The sequence below is a fragment of the Serinus canaria genome, chromosome 2 (assembly GCF_022539315.1).
Source record: "Serinus canaria isolate serCan28SL12 chromosome 2, serCan2020, whole genome shotgun sequence".
Lineage (NCBI taxonomy): Eukaryota > Metazoa > Chordata > Aves > Passeriformes > Fringillidae > Serinus > Serinus canaria.
The window spans coordinates 17333980-17350153 of NC_066315.1; positions in this window are offsets into that span (position 1 = coordinate 17333980).

Below are 16174 nucleotides of genomic sequence, written 5' to 3' on the forward strand. Positions count from 1 at the left end.
CACGTAAGCCCTCCAGGAGAGCAGCAGGTCGGGGTTGAGGAGCGATTGTGCTGCCACGGGATCGTGGGCTCGGCCCCTTGGGAGAGAAATTCCCCGGCCCAGCTGCGGAGCCAGGCAAGGCCAGTTTGCTTCACCTGTCACTGCCACCGCTTCTACAAGGACGGGCCCTCGCTGCTGTGCCATTCACTCCCACTTGGTCCTGCTCATTGTTTCTAACCAGTTTTTTACAAATCACTGTCCTGCAAAAAACCCTGAAATAGAGCAAAGTGAAAACCTAGGCATGAACACTGATATCCAGATAAAGAAATGCCCATTAAATTGTTCATGGGTCTGTGTGGTTCTGGATGTGCAACCTGACTGCTGTTCATGTGCCTTCAGATAAGGGTCTTCAGCAACTCTGCGGCTGCACAGCAAGGCCACCTGGAGTGTCACCTGGCACTGGACAGACACATTCATCCTTTCAAGCTTCCTATCAAAATAATCAGGAATTGGAACACTTGAAACCAGCTAAGTCTTTGATAGTAAAGACTGCAAACTCTTTGTTCCCCCACCAACTTGGGAGATGTGATATTTTTTTACCAACTGGAGAGGTTATCATATTTTTTGAAAACATAAGGTAAATCTTCTGCTAAAGGTTTTACATTATTTGGACTTTTATTTTTCCTCAGGTAGAGTCAAAAACCTTGACTGTTTTCTACATCAGTGGCTTCCCTCAGATTTTTCACTTAAAAATCAAAAAGATTAAATTTTGCCTTGATAGATTTTTTCTGTTATTTATTTATGATTTTTCCTGTAAACAAGACTGCTTAATGGAAAGTCATCTCCTGTGTTTCTCAAAGAAGAAAGTAGCTGCTGTCTCAGAGGCAGCATTAATTGCTTGAATGGCAATGAATAATTGCTTGGTAACAGCCAGTGCAGGGCTTTGCTTTTCCCTGGAAATCTGTTCCTGACTTAGAGACTAAATAGCTTCTGCCAAAGGAAAAGGGAGACTTGCAGAACTATTCCTCTGCTCTTATTCCCAGTGATTTGCAAGATGTTTCCTGACACCTTCCAATCTCTGACCAACCTGATTCCAAAGTCCTCCTTGGAATGTTTGCCTGTCTTCTGTGTACCCTTCTTCTGAGAGAATTTAAAACCACACTGCATTTTCCCTGTCTCTAGAGCAAAATAAAACCCTGAATGCTCAGCTAGCATGGATGAGCTTTCCAACCAGGCAAAGGGCTTTTTCTTTGCTTGATCAGTAAACTGTACTTCTAGTAAAATATAAGGAGTACTGGGTGGGACAAAGAGACCCTGGGGCTCCTCTCTCCTCTGTGGGCCACCCACAGCTCTCTTCAGTCAAGGTAGTCATGCCAGGTTAACTTTGCCTTTGAAACTTCAGTAAATCAATACTTTAGATCAAATCTCTGTCTGCTAGGTTCTAAGACAATAATCTCTGGAAGAAATGAAGACCCAGCTTATAGGGCTACAAAGATACACATATGCTCAGAGTAGGTGTTGGGGAAGATGAAACAGGAAAGCCTTATAAATATGATTGTCTGGCAAAAGATTTTGAGAATATAGAAACTATAAGCGAGATTGAAATGAAAGTAAGCTTTGAGATCCCTTAGTTACTGAACAACTGGAAAGCAATGGTGTGGTCTGCTGAAGGTAATCCCCTTTTGATGAAACAATACCCTCTGCTTGCAGACAGGTCCAAGGGTCAGAGCAGACCCTACTAGCTTAGCAGAGGGGATCCAAAGATTAGTTTTTAGGGTTTAAAATGTAACACAGTATGCTAACGTAATGATTCTTATAGGCTGTATGTAAATGCTCTAGGACTTGTGTATTGTACTAGATTGGTTAGTGAGAATTAGAATATTCACCACAGAGGCAGATTTATTGTATTGTAATGGGAACCTTGCTCTCTTACCTTTTTACTCCCTTACGCTCTTACTCCCTTACTCTCTTACCCTCTCATCCTCTCTACCCCTCTCCTCTCTCGGGTCTGCTCCGAGCTGTGGCTGGTAGCTCCAAGCAGGGCCGCTGCACCCAGGACCTTTGCAATAAACTGCAAGTTCCACAACCTGGCTTCAGAGATCTCTTGTCTCTGTCCCTCCTGACCATCCTACCCCCCGACGCTCCTACAGAAGGTTTTAGGAGGAAATTTCAGGAGTAACCCTTCTGTGATGAGGTAATGAAATACTATATTATGAGGGGTATATATAGGGAAATTGAGTGAAGGCTGCCTTGGAAGGTATGACTTGGTTATTTTCTTGTAGCTGAATGTTTGACTTGGAATTGTAGCACTTCTTCAGCTAAGTTTTCATGTGCCATATTAGTAGGGAACTTCAGGAGCTTCAATCACAGACTTGACAAGTATCTCCAGTGACCATGTCCCTTGTTGTCTTTCAGCTTCATTACACTCAGCAAGCATGATGGAGATGGAAAGAGTGAATGAGAATATTAATTGTTTTGGAAAGCATGATGTCCTGTTCATGTTCACATTTAGAGCCACTTCATGGGTAGCTATTTTAGGCTGTGTAAAACATAATGAAAAGGTTAAGAGGGAATGTCATGGATAATTGTTTTAAAGCTAACAAATATATAATTAATTTTAAGCCTGCATTTTGCAATAATCTAATCTTGCTCCCACTGGACTCCATGGCACTTCTGTGATTCACTTGAAATGAATCAGGTTGCAGAGTTGCCATAAAGTAAAATCCAACATTTAATTAAACCCTTTTTTTCTGAAATTCCAGGTTCGTTGTCTTCAAAGACACACAGTAATATTTCTCCCACACAAATGTAGATGCTAATATTACACAATCAGTCACATAGCCAGGTGATGAACAAAGCTAAAATAATTCATAACCTGCTTAAATAAATGAACTTCAATGAAGTTACAGGTTGTATTTACAATGGACAATTTTTAATTTTTATTATTTACAAGAGATGTTCAGCTTCTTCTTGCAATCCATTTTTAAATGCTGTTTGGAAACCATATTTCTTTTTTTTTCTTTCCTCAGATAAAATATTACCTTATCCATATGCACAGTTAGCCTATCTGTTATCGCCTTCCCTAAATGCCCAAATTAGCCCCAAGGCTCTCAGCAGTGCAGGTAAAACCACTCACTGCAGGGAGTGGACCAGGCAGCTGTGGTACTGCAGCAAGGGAAGAGGGTGGTTGGATGACCCAGTGCAAGGTGAGATTAAAGAAGGAGTTGAAGGAAAGGTGTATGGTATGCTCTGTGAATGAATGGATGGGTTGGTCGGTGGGTGGTGGGGTGGGTGTTTGGATAGACACTGTCACCCAGTGGGCCAGGACAGGATGGGGCAGGCAGGATGGGATGGGGCAGGCAGCACTGGAAAGCAGGACCCAGAGCCCTGTGCTTGCCCTGGGCGTGACACCCTCAGCAGGGCAGCCGAGTTCCCCAACTTCCACACCAAGGAGGCCACGTTAGTTTTGCTGCTACAACAGTCACACAGGTGGCACATGGCTTCTTCTACACCTCAGACTCAGGCCTGGCATCTGCAGATTTGTGAAAACCTTCAATGAATCAGGAGTGAATTTTCCCAGTTTTCTCTAAAAGTGCCTGGCAAACACAGAAAATACACTCACAGCTTTCATCTTCCAACACAGACTCTGAGCTACTCTGTATTGGGTCTTTTTTTCCATCAGGGCAGCCATACCAGCAGTTTGGTTTTAAGCATCATGCCAGTCCTCTAACACACTCTGATTCCCTTTGGACAGGTTGTGTACATCAGTGGGCATTTGCTTTGCATCAATATTCTTGGTTATGGTTCACAGATGAACAGTGCTGGAACTTTTTGTGGCATAAAGGCACTCAGACTACTTCTGAGAGCACAATGGTTTCTAGTAGTCATGCTATACTAAGCACTGCTGATTTTGTCTCACAGCAAAGAGTTATTTCCATTCTGCCTGATAATTCAAAGTGTTTCTTTTCGAAATTATGTTTTAAAAGACTCAGCAAACTGAAAATTAGCAGCGATTTTCTTTTTTTTCTTTCCTTTTTTTAATAATAAAAGCAACCAGCACTTCTAAAAATACCCTTGTTTATGTATCAGTTGCAAGCCAGAAACTGCTCTTGAATTATCGCTGCTTGTAGGAAACTGCCTTAGCTTTACAGATACCAGAACAAAGTGCTTATTTTTGTTATCATGAAAGAAAAACTCCTATGTCCTTCAGCCTGCCAGTATTTCAAAGCCCATCTGAAGCAGAGCAGCAGGTGTAGCAGTTTCTCACAGTCAGTGAAAAGAGTGATGATGAATTGCATATATTGCCCCCAGATCCCTGCCCCTCCTCCAAAAGCCAATCTTTCAGATTAGGCAGAACACAAACAGGGTTGCACAGGACCACCTGCTCTCCCTTGTGCTACATAATATGTTTTCTAAGCTCAGATGTGCCTGGAAATGTAGTGAATCCAAGTTCAAAGGAGGCAGCTAAGGGCAGAGGGGTATAATGGAGTGGGCTGCAGGAGAGGATAATTCATTTTCCAGTTGATAGACTGCTGTGAGTCTCTCTCCAAAATGTATATTTTGCCTCTTTAGCAAGTGCCCAAAGGTAAATGCTATTGTACACCATGCAATAACATTTCTGCCTTCAGCTCACAGCAGAGACTGGTTTCCTTAGAGGAGTTTGGGCAGCAGCAGTTTCTACACAGCAGAAGCTCACAGTGTGACCAGGAAGCCTTTTATTCCTGAACACCTTTGTTTCTTTCTGGTGTACAGCATTCTACTTCTCCAGGTTCCCAAGTGATTTAACCATGTGGGCAGTTCAGTTCACTGGGTATGTTTTTATATTTTGTCTATATCTTGTTCACACTTTGTAGTTTTGGAGACCTCTCAATAGTATCCTGTCTCACTGCTACTTTGGAGTTAACATTCATGGGGTTTTTGTTGTATAGAAACTCATCCAAGTACAAAGTTTATAGGCCAGATTGAGGTAATATCTTTCTCTGTGATAAACAGCTTTCAACATGACTGTAGTTTTTTTCCAGATAAAAGAAGCTCCTTTTTACAGCTTCCCCACCTTTTTTTTTTCTTAATTATCATCTTAATGAAAAAACTTCAATTTATTCATAGCCATTGTACTCACATCTGAAATTTTGCCAAAGCTCTAGAAAGCTATAGCACTTCCCTTGTACACCACACCATTAATATCTTCAAATAATTCCCCTACATTAATGAGTTATGAACTTCCTTCTTACCGCTACAACCACTTCCCTGTCTTCTGCCTCTGCCTCTTGGTTCATTCTCCATCACTTGTTTATTCCTGTTTAGTTAAAAAAACACGGAAAGAATTTCTTCACCACTTTAAGTACAAAATTATATCTCTAATTTCCTTGACTGTTACTATTTTCCAACCTCCAAGGTTTTTCTTTAAATGTCAGTCAGCAAATAGCAGGCATTGTTCATGCATTTAAAACTAAAGCTGAAATCCACACAATGTAGATATAATAAAAATGTGATTGGTATTAATTGGCCTGATTGCAACTAGTGAAGTAGATGTAACTTCCACTGTATGCCAAAATGGATACTCTAACAAAATCAGACATAAATCCCATTCCAAATCCGGTCCTCAGAACTGACATTTCAGGGACAGCTAAATTGCCAAACATTTTATGTAAGCACCTTCATTTAAAAACAAACAAATAAAACAATCAACAAATAATAAAACCAACCAAACAAAAACCCCTCTGATTAAAACATATGGAATCAAGGTATACTTTCAGTGCAGCTTAAATTGCCCAGGTTGTCTGTTTTTTCTAGTGCCCTTCTGCTTGCTTAATTACCTGGCATCAGAAGTGAGATGAAGAGACTGGCATCAAGAAACATGGTGCTGGTAGAAAGGGGCCTGGTCTAAAGGACACGAGAGACAAGGAGATGCAGCATCTCCACTTTGGTCTGAGGAGTTGCAGAGCACATGCCAGAAGCCACACACATATTTCTTCCATGTCCAGACCAAGTGAAAACCAACAGAAGTTCAGTAAGGCTTTGGCTGCATATCAATGCCATCTATACAAATAGTACATCCAAACATGAAGCCTATAAAGGCTACTCCCAAAATGACATTCCCAAAATGAGATGATTTCTTTAATCAGAAGGTTATGAAGGCAGCAGAGGGACTGCCTTGCATAAATGTAGATGCTTCTGGAGACAGCTGGTGACTTTGGCTGTGACAGCAAGGTGGGAAACCTCTGCCAGGGCCCAGTCGTGACTGATGACCGCTGTGATTGGAAACCAGAGTTATTTTCACCCAGCTTGTATAAGCAATAGTGCAGAGCATTTTGAATCCCCAGTCCCTATCCCAGCCCCAGACACTCACATCAGGGCTAAGAATGTTGCTCTTCTTCCTCCAGCCCTGATGCCAAGCTGGACACCTGTGGGTGGCCAGAGGGCTGGCTGGTCACTGCAGCCACTCCAGGGCCACCACATCATGCCAATGTGGACACTGGGGTCAAGAGCAGTGAGAGAACAGTACCACATGCCAAGTGTGCCTTGGGGGTTGTATGATTCACAGAGTGAAAAGAGAACAGTAAAAGGCATCAAGAGGCACTTTTGACCAGAGGCTGATCAGAGAAGCATCCTTCAGACAGGTCATGAGGGAGCTGATGAGATGAGGATCCATATGGAAAAGGAAAAGGGAGAAGGGAAAAGAAAAGCATATGAAGCGGTTTCTGTTGCTTTTTATTGATGTTGCACACTTTATATTTAATAAGAAATGTCTTTCATTCATGTCAAAATACCCCAGTAAATCAGTACAAGTCCTCACAGTTGCAGAGGTGCCATTTTCTAAGCCTTTGCTTTCTCCCTTAGATTTTTAGATTCCATGTCATTATTTGTCCCCAATCCCTGAGACAGTTTCCAGCTCAGCATATTCAGTTCTGCTTGTTTTTACTTTTCTTATCTTGCACAGTTTCAGTTTACAGACTCTCAGAGCTCAGTGACAGCTTCCTCAGTGACAGTGAACCAAGGTCAGGGAACAGAGCTGCACAAAACCAGCCCAGGGTCAAGGCCAGCTGAGCCCTGGGCTGCAGAAGCCCTGAACCTGACAGCAGAGCTCAGGGAAATCGTGTGGTCCCTCTGTGACATCAAACTGGCTTTGAGTAGGAAGGACAACAGATCCCATCTGGATGTGATGATGCAGCAGAGTGGTAGCCACAGGGATCTCTTCTTCACTGGGATGCACATTTCTTTCAACACATGATCTGAGATGCACCAGTCAAGATCTCTCACATTGATCCAGCAAGCATGATATTCCATGCACACAACAAACTGAAATACATATACAATCTGTAGGCATGTACATTATATACACATGTGCATATATATATATAAAATCATACAACTTCAGCTAGACTGCTAAACCATAAATCCTCATCCCATGTTAAACACAATTTTTGAATAAAAAAGTTTAAATAAAAATTTTAATTCTTTCTTCCTCTTTTAGCTCAGAATTATCGGCAGACAAAAAGTAGAACCACTCCTCTCAGCCCCACCCCCCTCCAAAAAGCTGTTTCCCTGGTACCCTTACTGCAGCAGGCTTTTACACAAATCTCTCAAGAAAACCATAGCTCCACTTTCTCCACTTTTATCGTAAGATATTAAGGCTAGGAAGCCTTAGTCGTGGCCATGGTTAAAGGAATTGTTTAAAGGGTCAGAATTTCAATCTTGTGTTTTAATTTACAGACACTCAGCAGATTTGTGTCCAGCTCCTGAGTATTCACTGGATCTGATTTTGCTACTCTTTCCCCTCATTTTTTTACTTTCTACAAAGTGAAGTCTGATTTTAAAAACTTTTGTATCATTCATTTGTGAATTTGGATAGGAGTAAGGTGGAGGAAAAAAACCAGAATCCCCTAATCAATTTGAAATCTTGCAAAAATCACCACTTTCAAACTTTCTGAGGAAGATGTATATTTATCAAATATCCTCACAATCATATATATGCACCTCTTCTCCTCTTAAGTTATAATAACAAAATAATGGCTTCTGGTTTTCCTTTCCACTGAAAATTGTTGCATACATATATTTTTCCTTCCAGTCAGAACTCATGGCAGTTTTTAAAATTCTGCTGAAATAAGTACAGTGACAACACAGTGTCACAACACAGAATGACAACACTGTTTACAGGACTTCAGCATGAACATTTCAAAGGGTACCTGATTCCAAAAGGGAAATAAAACTCTTGATTTGCATTCCAAGTACCAGCCTGAAAGGAGCTTAATTACATTAACTACAAAATGCTTATTACAAGATTATTTTTAAGATTCTGGTATTTTGAGTTGTAATATAAAGAGAAATTTATCCTACAAAGACTGATTTTAAAATGTCCCATGAAAAGGCTTAGAGAATTAAAAACCAGTTATGCTAAAATGACTTTATGATAATGGGTGACAGTGAAGAATTCGAGTGCATAACAGAGACATCTGCTTTGCAAACAAAAAAAAATTAGTGAAGTGGTCTCGATGACACTCCAAATGTTGCTTATTTCATCTGCCTATCCTCTAAAACCAGATCTACACACAGCATCATCCCTAACAACGTTTAATACAGCTATCAAAAAAGGAAAAAAGGAAAAAAGGAAAGGCAATGTACAGTAGGGAATTTAGGAACACAGGACTGGGCCATTGTTTCTGGGGAACTGGAGACAAATGCATCATAGAATGGCTTTCATAAGCTGATCAAAATACTTCTTAAATTAAAGTGACAGGAAACTCATTGGAGGAGAGTTAAGGGACACTGGAGGTTAAAGAGACCAATTTTTGTCTTTTTGGTCCTTACCCACACAGCCACAGAAGCCATAAGGCATAATAACTCATCAGTTGCTCAGCTGCACAATTACTTTTAAGCTGTTCCATTTAAATGTAAGTTGATTTATGAAGCAGATCATACAATTAATACAAGGGGAAAAAACCTCACAAATGAAGATGATGCTTCTGCTGCCTCTGAAGTGACTGAAGAGCCACCACCATGGGGAATGGGAGATCCACTCTTCACCCTGAGGCTTAGCACAATAAGCTAAGTTCTCACAGAAGGCAAATTTTATTTTGGACAGATTTTTTTAAAAGGGATTTATATTTCTTCCATCAGCTGTCAGCTGCGCCCTGCAGAAATGAGTAGCAATTTGTTTGATATTGGGACATCTTAGTAGTTTGTGAAATAGTTTTCAACTAGCTTTTATACTGGCTCTATACAGTGATGAAAAGCTCACTTTGCACTCAATGCCTTCTGGCTCAGCTTCATCACTCTGCATTTGAACAGTGGTTGACTAAGTATTAGGTTTGATTTGTCTTTACTAAAAGTAAGTCTAGTGTCAGGCCAAAGTAACACAGTGGATAACTCTGTTTTGCACTCAGATCCCTTGGAGAAGGAAGGGACTTGGATTTATAACTATCTCTTTTCACAGTAATAAATACATAAGAAAGTAAGAACTTTACCATCAGTGACCTAGGAGCACAAAGAACAAGGTGCTGGCAATTCAGGTGCTGCACACCTCCTGAAATCAGGACATAAAAGCAAGTTTTAACAGTTTGAAAATGTAACATTTTTTTTCCTGTTGTAAAGGAAGTGAGAACAGTTTTTCCATTTTCAGAAATCATCAGTGTATCATTAGCACCCAATATAAATTCAGAGAATCCAACATATGCTTTTGATAACAGATAAAATAAAATAGTACAATTTGGAAGTACATTAAATATTTAAGTCTCTGATAAGTTTCTCACACATGTAGTTGTAGATTTCTGAGACTGACAAAGTGAAAGGGAGAGACTGAAAGAGATTATGTCTCTTGGGGAAGCAAACCTTGACCCTTTGTCTTCCACGAATTTAAAACCCACATGAAAGTACTTATAAATCTAACATTTTTAATAGGCAGATCTGGTCATCTCTTGAAGGTAAACAATTCCAAATTTCCTTTGTAGTACAATCATTCCAGAAAAGTCTTTCATCAAAAAATGTTAGCCAGAGTGATAAATCACTTAGAACAATAAATCACCTGCATGAGCAAACACAGCTTCTGTCAGTAATTGTGCTTCCTTGCCCTAGGCATGAGTTTGTTACATATGGGAAGTGATAATACTTGTGGTTACCGTTCCCAGTTTCACATTTTCCTTTCTCAGTTCACACTTACTCATACCTATGCTTATCCAGCAGCAGTTACATAAGATGCAATTCCCAACAACATTCATAATCCACCTCTTACAAACAATAAACTGCATCAAATTAGCCCCTGACTATCAAAGCAATTTGCAGATCCATCATGAAGTATCAGGACTATTATCTGTCTGCAGTCAGTACAGCTGGTTTTTCTGACAGTGGTACCTGCATGTGCTGGGTTATGTGAACTTACAGTTACTGTCATATAACTGAGATTGTCCTTTTGCCTAAGGGTTAGGCAAAAGGACAATTCAGCAACCCCCGTTTCTGAGAGTTGGAGTACATACCCATCTCATCCAACATCATGAGATGTCCCAGAAGCAACATCAGCGATGCTCCAGACTACTGATTTCTCCTGGTGATGTCCATCACACCCTACAGCAATTCTGGGGACCCTGAACCCTACCCTTACCTTGACCAACCTGTTCCCTTGCACAGCTGTGTACAGTTCTATCTACGGACCATAAGCCCTTTCCACATGGCAGCCACCAGAGCAGAGAATGTTTCTGTCCATTTGTTTTTTTTGTACATTTGTTTTTCCTATCTGTAAACCTCCTCTGTGGGACAGATTTATTGCTCTTCTCAGAGAAATGTTGCCCTCATTTACTCACCTAGTCCTATGCCTAACTACTAAAAAGAAAATTCAGTGTGTAGTTTAAGTTGAAAGGCAACAACAACAAATCACTTACTTCCTCATTAACACTTCATAATTATTATATATAACTTTCTTTGTCCGGCCATTTCCACATCCTGGAAATAGTAATTTTCACCACATTTCTTTAAAATTTGCAGCATGTGGGAGATGTTCAGGCCCTCAAATTTTACTGGCAGTCAGCATGAGATACTACCAACTCAGAAGGTTTGCCTCTAGAGTCCTTGTTGCCAGATTCAACCAGCAGCTAGGTTCTACCAGCTTGATCATTCTGAAAGTGGGGTTTTCTGACTGACAGTTGCTTTCAGTGAACAGGAATTCATACTCTGTTTTGCAGAGCCATCTTTGAGAGATGATAGGCATACAACAGAATGTTAGGGAAAAGAACATCTGCTTAATGTCAGAAGAGTGCCCACTACCTCAGCAAAGACTGTCATTAGTGTCAGCCGTGGTGAAGCCACTGCTCTGTCCTTTCAGCTGTGTTAAGTGAAAGGAACCAAACCCAGTGGTCTGAGGCATCAGTGGGGGTCAGCACAGGGAGCAGAGGGATTAGCAGGAAATGTACGTATGCATTAGAAAAGACTCCACAGAAGTTTTGCTATTACAAAACAATAAATCAAAAACCAAACAAAATACATTCCTTTTTGTTGCCTCAAAATAGACTTGGAAAAAATTCCACAATTTACATTGGATTACAGTTTCAGCACAAACCTTAGGTTAGGCCTTTTTTTTGCAAACCAAAATGCAAGTAGGGCACCAGCTAGAATGGAAATATAAATGATTATTTAGCTAAGGTCTGATCTTACAGAATCAGCAAAAAAAGCAAAGTAAGATCAGGAACTTAACCATGGGGAAGAAAAGTATAATATGCATATCCCTGCTATATAAAATCTAGTGCACTTCTATTGGTTTAGCAGATAATACTATATTCCCTTCATGCTTGTATTTAAAGAAAAAGAGTAACGAGAGGTATTTGAATTTAGCATACAAAGACTACAAGAAACTGAAAACGATATAAAGCCTGAAGAAAAGCTGAGCTGCTCGCTGGCTGCATTAACAACCTGGATGACAGGCATATGAAAATAAGCTGCTTGGTCATTGTAACATTAAACTATGAAAAATAGACCCCTGCAGAGCAAGACATAATTTATACTGCTTTTCTCCATGAACACTGTTATCTGCCCTTCCTTAACCCAGAACTCACTACAAGCTCCATATGCTGCATCATGTTGAAAACACCAAACAGTGGGGCTTGCATACTGGACCATGGTATTATTCATGCTCTTGATTTAAAGAATTTTAAAATTATTATTTTAGACTCTTTCACTAAAGCAAAATTGATTGCAGCTTAACAGTTGAAAAGTGTCTAGTAGCATATAATGCCATGAATGAATGTGCTGTTTTGTAACTTGAAACCATCACGTATTTCTGGATACTCCACACATCAATGACTATTAACCTAATCATAATTAAGGTTTCTTAAATTACTCTTAATTACATTTATAAAAATGAAATCATAAAAAGCTCATATAATATTACCAATGCTTATGACTGTCTCTCACTTAGAGCTCTTCAAAAACTGCAAGGGACCATGTTTATCAAACTCCTGGTAGGAATGCCACCTTGTGGATAAAAGCTGTATGGAACAACGATTCCAGGAAAATTTCACAAAAATTTTTCTTGCAAAAAAATGGTTTCACAGAAATAAGCCACTCTTGTGGTGTTTCAAAACTGCATCAAATTCTTTTATTAACCTTTCTGGTAGAAAAATACTGTGAAAATAGCTCATCTGTATAAAATGCTAATTAATTATGCAGGGAGCACTAGTTTCATTAGGAGATGGAATGCATTTATTAGCATTTTAAACAGAATCAGATTGCCACAGATACTTAGAAAACAAGTCCACTAAATGCCTGCTCTATTTAGATATCATATAGTGAATTACTCTAAAATGTAATGAAAAAATACATTTAAATCAAGATATGTTGCTAGAGCAGAACCTATTAGTACATTTTACCTTCTCTAAGCTTTAATTGGTACATAAAAGTTCAAGTTTAACTATAAAAAGGAACCATTGGATTTTTCCATTTGTCATATGAGTCTTATTATGAACTGAAAATGAATTTTAAATGACCATTGGATTGCAGGTTGCTTGTAAAAGCTGAGAAAAAAGGGGCCCAAAAGCATCTAATAAATTTCAAAAGATCTGCAACTTTTAAAAGCTTGAGAAAATAAATAATAATTAGCTACATTCAATAAAGCTGACATTTACCCAGACACTTTCCTCCTGTGCTGTTCACCTCATTTTCATAATGAAAGTATATATAGCCCAAACCATCACAAGGCGTATTGTATAATGAAATTTAAAACTAATGAGCCATATCCTAATAGCCATGAGTCAAGTCAGGATATGCATTAGTAGCCCATTTGCAATTCTCTAGAGACAGAAAGAACAAGGCTAAACATATCCAGTAGCCTATTTTGCTCTGTGTACTAATCACACCACGGCAGAACTGAAATTAGTTCATAATCTCTATCTCTGAAATCTCTGTGAAATGCTGTTCATTCTTTTGTTAAAGGCAAGTTACTCCGGGGGCAGACAAACACGACTTGTGATTGTTTGGTTTGACCTCTTTTGTAACATGGGTCTGACTTGTCTGAATTAGTCCTCTTTCTGTCAAATCACATTTTTTCAGGAAATTGTCTAATAATTCCAGACTAGGGATGCCTTTACTGTTCTGTAAGATACTTTTATCTCTTTTTGTAACGTGTCCTTCTGCTTAGACTTGCTGGATGACTCTTCCTCTGCTAGGTGGATTAGCTCTTTATTTTCTCCAAAGACAGTTCATCTAGGCTGTTTCTTCTTTCATAAACTAAGCAGATTCTGGGTTTTGAGTCTCTCTTCTATTGCTCTCATGACTTTTCTGTCCAGCTTCCCAGCATTACTGAAAATTGTGACTACTGAACTTGAGCATAATATTCTTCCAAAAGGTTACACCAAAGTTAAATACAGACAGCAGTATTTCTTCCCTGGCAGTATTCCCATTTCTAACCTCAGGATCTCACTGGTCCTTTTGGCCACAAGGCATGCTGAAATTTCATGCTCAGTTGAGAATGCACATCATCTCCACAAACCATTCAAAGTCAGCATTTCCTATTACAAATATTTCAACTTGCTAAGTATGTTCTCAAACCTCTATCCTCCTAAAAACACAGGTCTACTTTAGGCCAGAGTGAAATGCAAAGTGCTTACAGCTCCAAAACAAGCATTTAATCTTGCTCTGATTAAGTGGCTGCTTAGTATTTAAGTTTTGTGGCATCGGGAGATTTGAACAGTCATTACTTTATTTCCTCCTATGTTCTTAATAAACTCATGGTTAAAAGCCAAATTCTGTGTGAACTTACATAGCAAATCTGTTCAGTCTTTTCTTTCCAATTTATATTTTGAGTTCTTTCAAGTTTGACTCAATTGTTGTCATGATGAATTTTAAATCTCAGGGTGATACCCTCCATGTTTCTATAACAATAACTCTAACAATAAAAGGAACTATTTAAAAATCTAAGTCTATTCCAAATACCAGTGACAAAATATCTATATAAAATGCTAGAGTAACAATTTCTATGCTATGTAACTGATTCGTGAAACTTGAGATACACTTTTTATGAAAAATGTGTTCCTGTGTTGTGCAAGGAAAACACAGTGGCTGCTCCCCTTGGTTAAATTTTATAATATCACATACATGCAAGTAAATAATGTGTTACCTTAATTCTACTGAATAATTTTCCTATACTGCCAAGGAGACCAGACAGCATCTTAAACACTTATCAGGAAATGAAGTCTTTTCAAGTAAAATGAGCAAACAGCTTAGATCCTGGTCGACACTGAGAGATCTTGGAAAGTTTCAGCTAAGTTGGAGAGCAAGACCAAGACAGTTGTCTTTTAGATTTCTACATTCTGAAAAAATCTGAAGAAACAGTTTCACAGGTCTGATAAGCAAGCTGAACACATTTGTAACTGCTGAGAAAAAACACAGTGACATTTAAATCCTCCTTAAGCTTCTAATACATGTTCAGAATCAATGGCCCACTCACATTAATTCACTGACATTAACTGCTCATTGTGGTTTCAACCATTCAAGTAACTTTTCAGCCCATGATCCTGAAATGATATTAGAAGTGTACCAAAGTTGCTCCACATCAGCTAACAGAAAACTAGCTCATCTCTCCACAAAACTAAACATGAATAAGAAACATTAAACTGTCCAAGACTTCCTCTTCCATACTAACCCTCAGAATACAGACTTTCCATGCAGCACTGGACAAGTCTGTGGTGCAATGTAAACCACTTATTTTAGTGGATTTTCTTTATAGCAGATTGGTAAGAATTTACAAACATATTTGCAAACAAAGAGCTATAGTGCTATATAAATCCTGCAGTGTTTATTTAGGAAAAAATACAGTGGATACAAATGAGTGATGTGTATTCCAGGTATGCCAAATATGATATACTTAATAGCAATATCTGTTCTTGATGTCCTTGAAAGCAAAGCTGACCTTTTGAACAACAATAATCTTCCCTGTAGAGTCCCATCAGATAAAATATTTCATCACCTCTAAAGTGTAAATAGCAATTCTTTTTATATTATAAAACATGAAAGAATTATCTTCTGATGTTCTATTCATCCTTTACCTCATGCCTTCTCCCTGGTTAGAAGGCCTGTGACTAAAGGCAAGTGATGAGCACTTGGTACATCTGTAAACAAAACAAAGTATTTTCCACATAAATATTCTTATAATAAAAAGTGTAAATATAGATGTTGTATTTCTCCTTACATTTGTTAAATTTGTCCCTGAGGTTTTTCATATAGTATGGAGCGTTCAGCAAAGATTTATCTATACAGAAGAATACCAGCTTAACTAAAGCAATGCTGTTACTCTGGGTTAACAAAGCAAGTGGAAATGTGTAGCTCTGCATCCTCACAGTCTCTGTCAACCTGGATTTTATTGATTGATACTGCAACATCCTGCTAGACTAATAGGAGCAAACTCTGTATACAGCAAACCTAAATGGCTTAAAGAATCTTACTAACCAGCACAATATAGATTTGCTTTTCTGTACCATTGACAAACTACTTTGCCTGAAGAAGTTAATAGGAAATAATGTTTGACAGCATTCAGTGTGCACAGTGTCTGCACACTGAACAACAAGACCAAAAAAAGGGCACTTATGCAGAGTCTTTAATGTCTTTTGAATCTTTCATAATACTGACAGTGGGGGAAAAAAGGACCATAACAGTAGCCCAAGATTTGCTAAGCCACAGTATATTGCTGACACTAAGAAAATCTGGGCTAGGAAGAAAG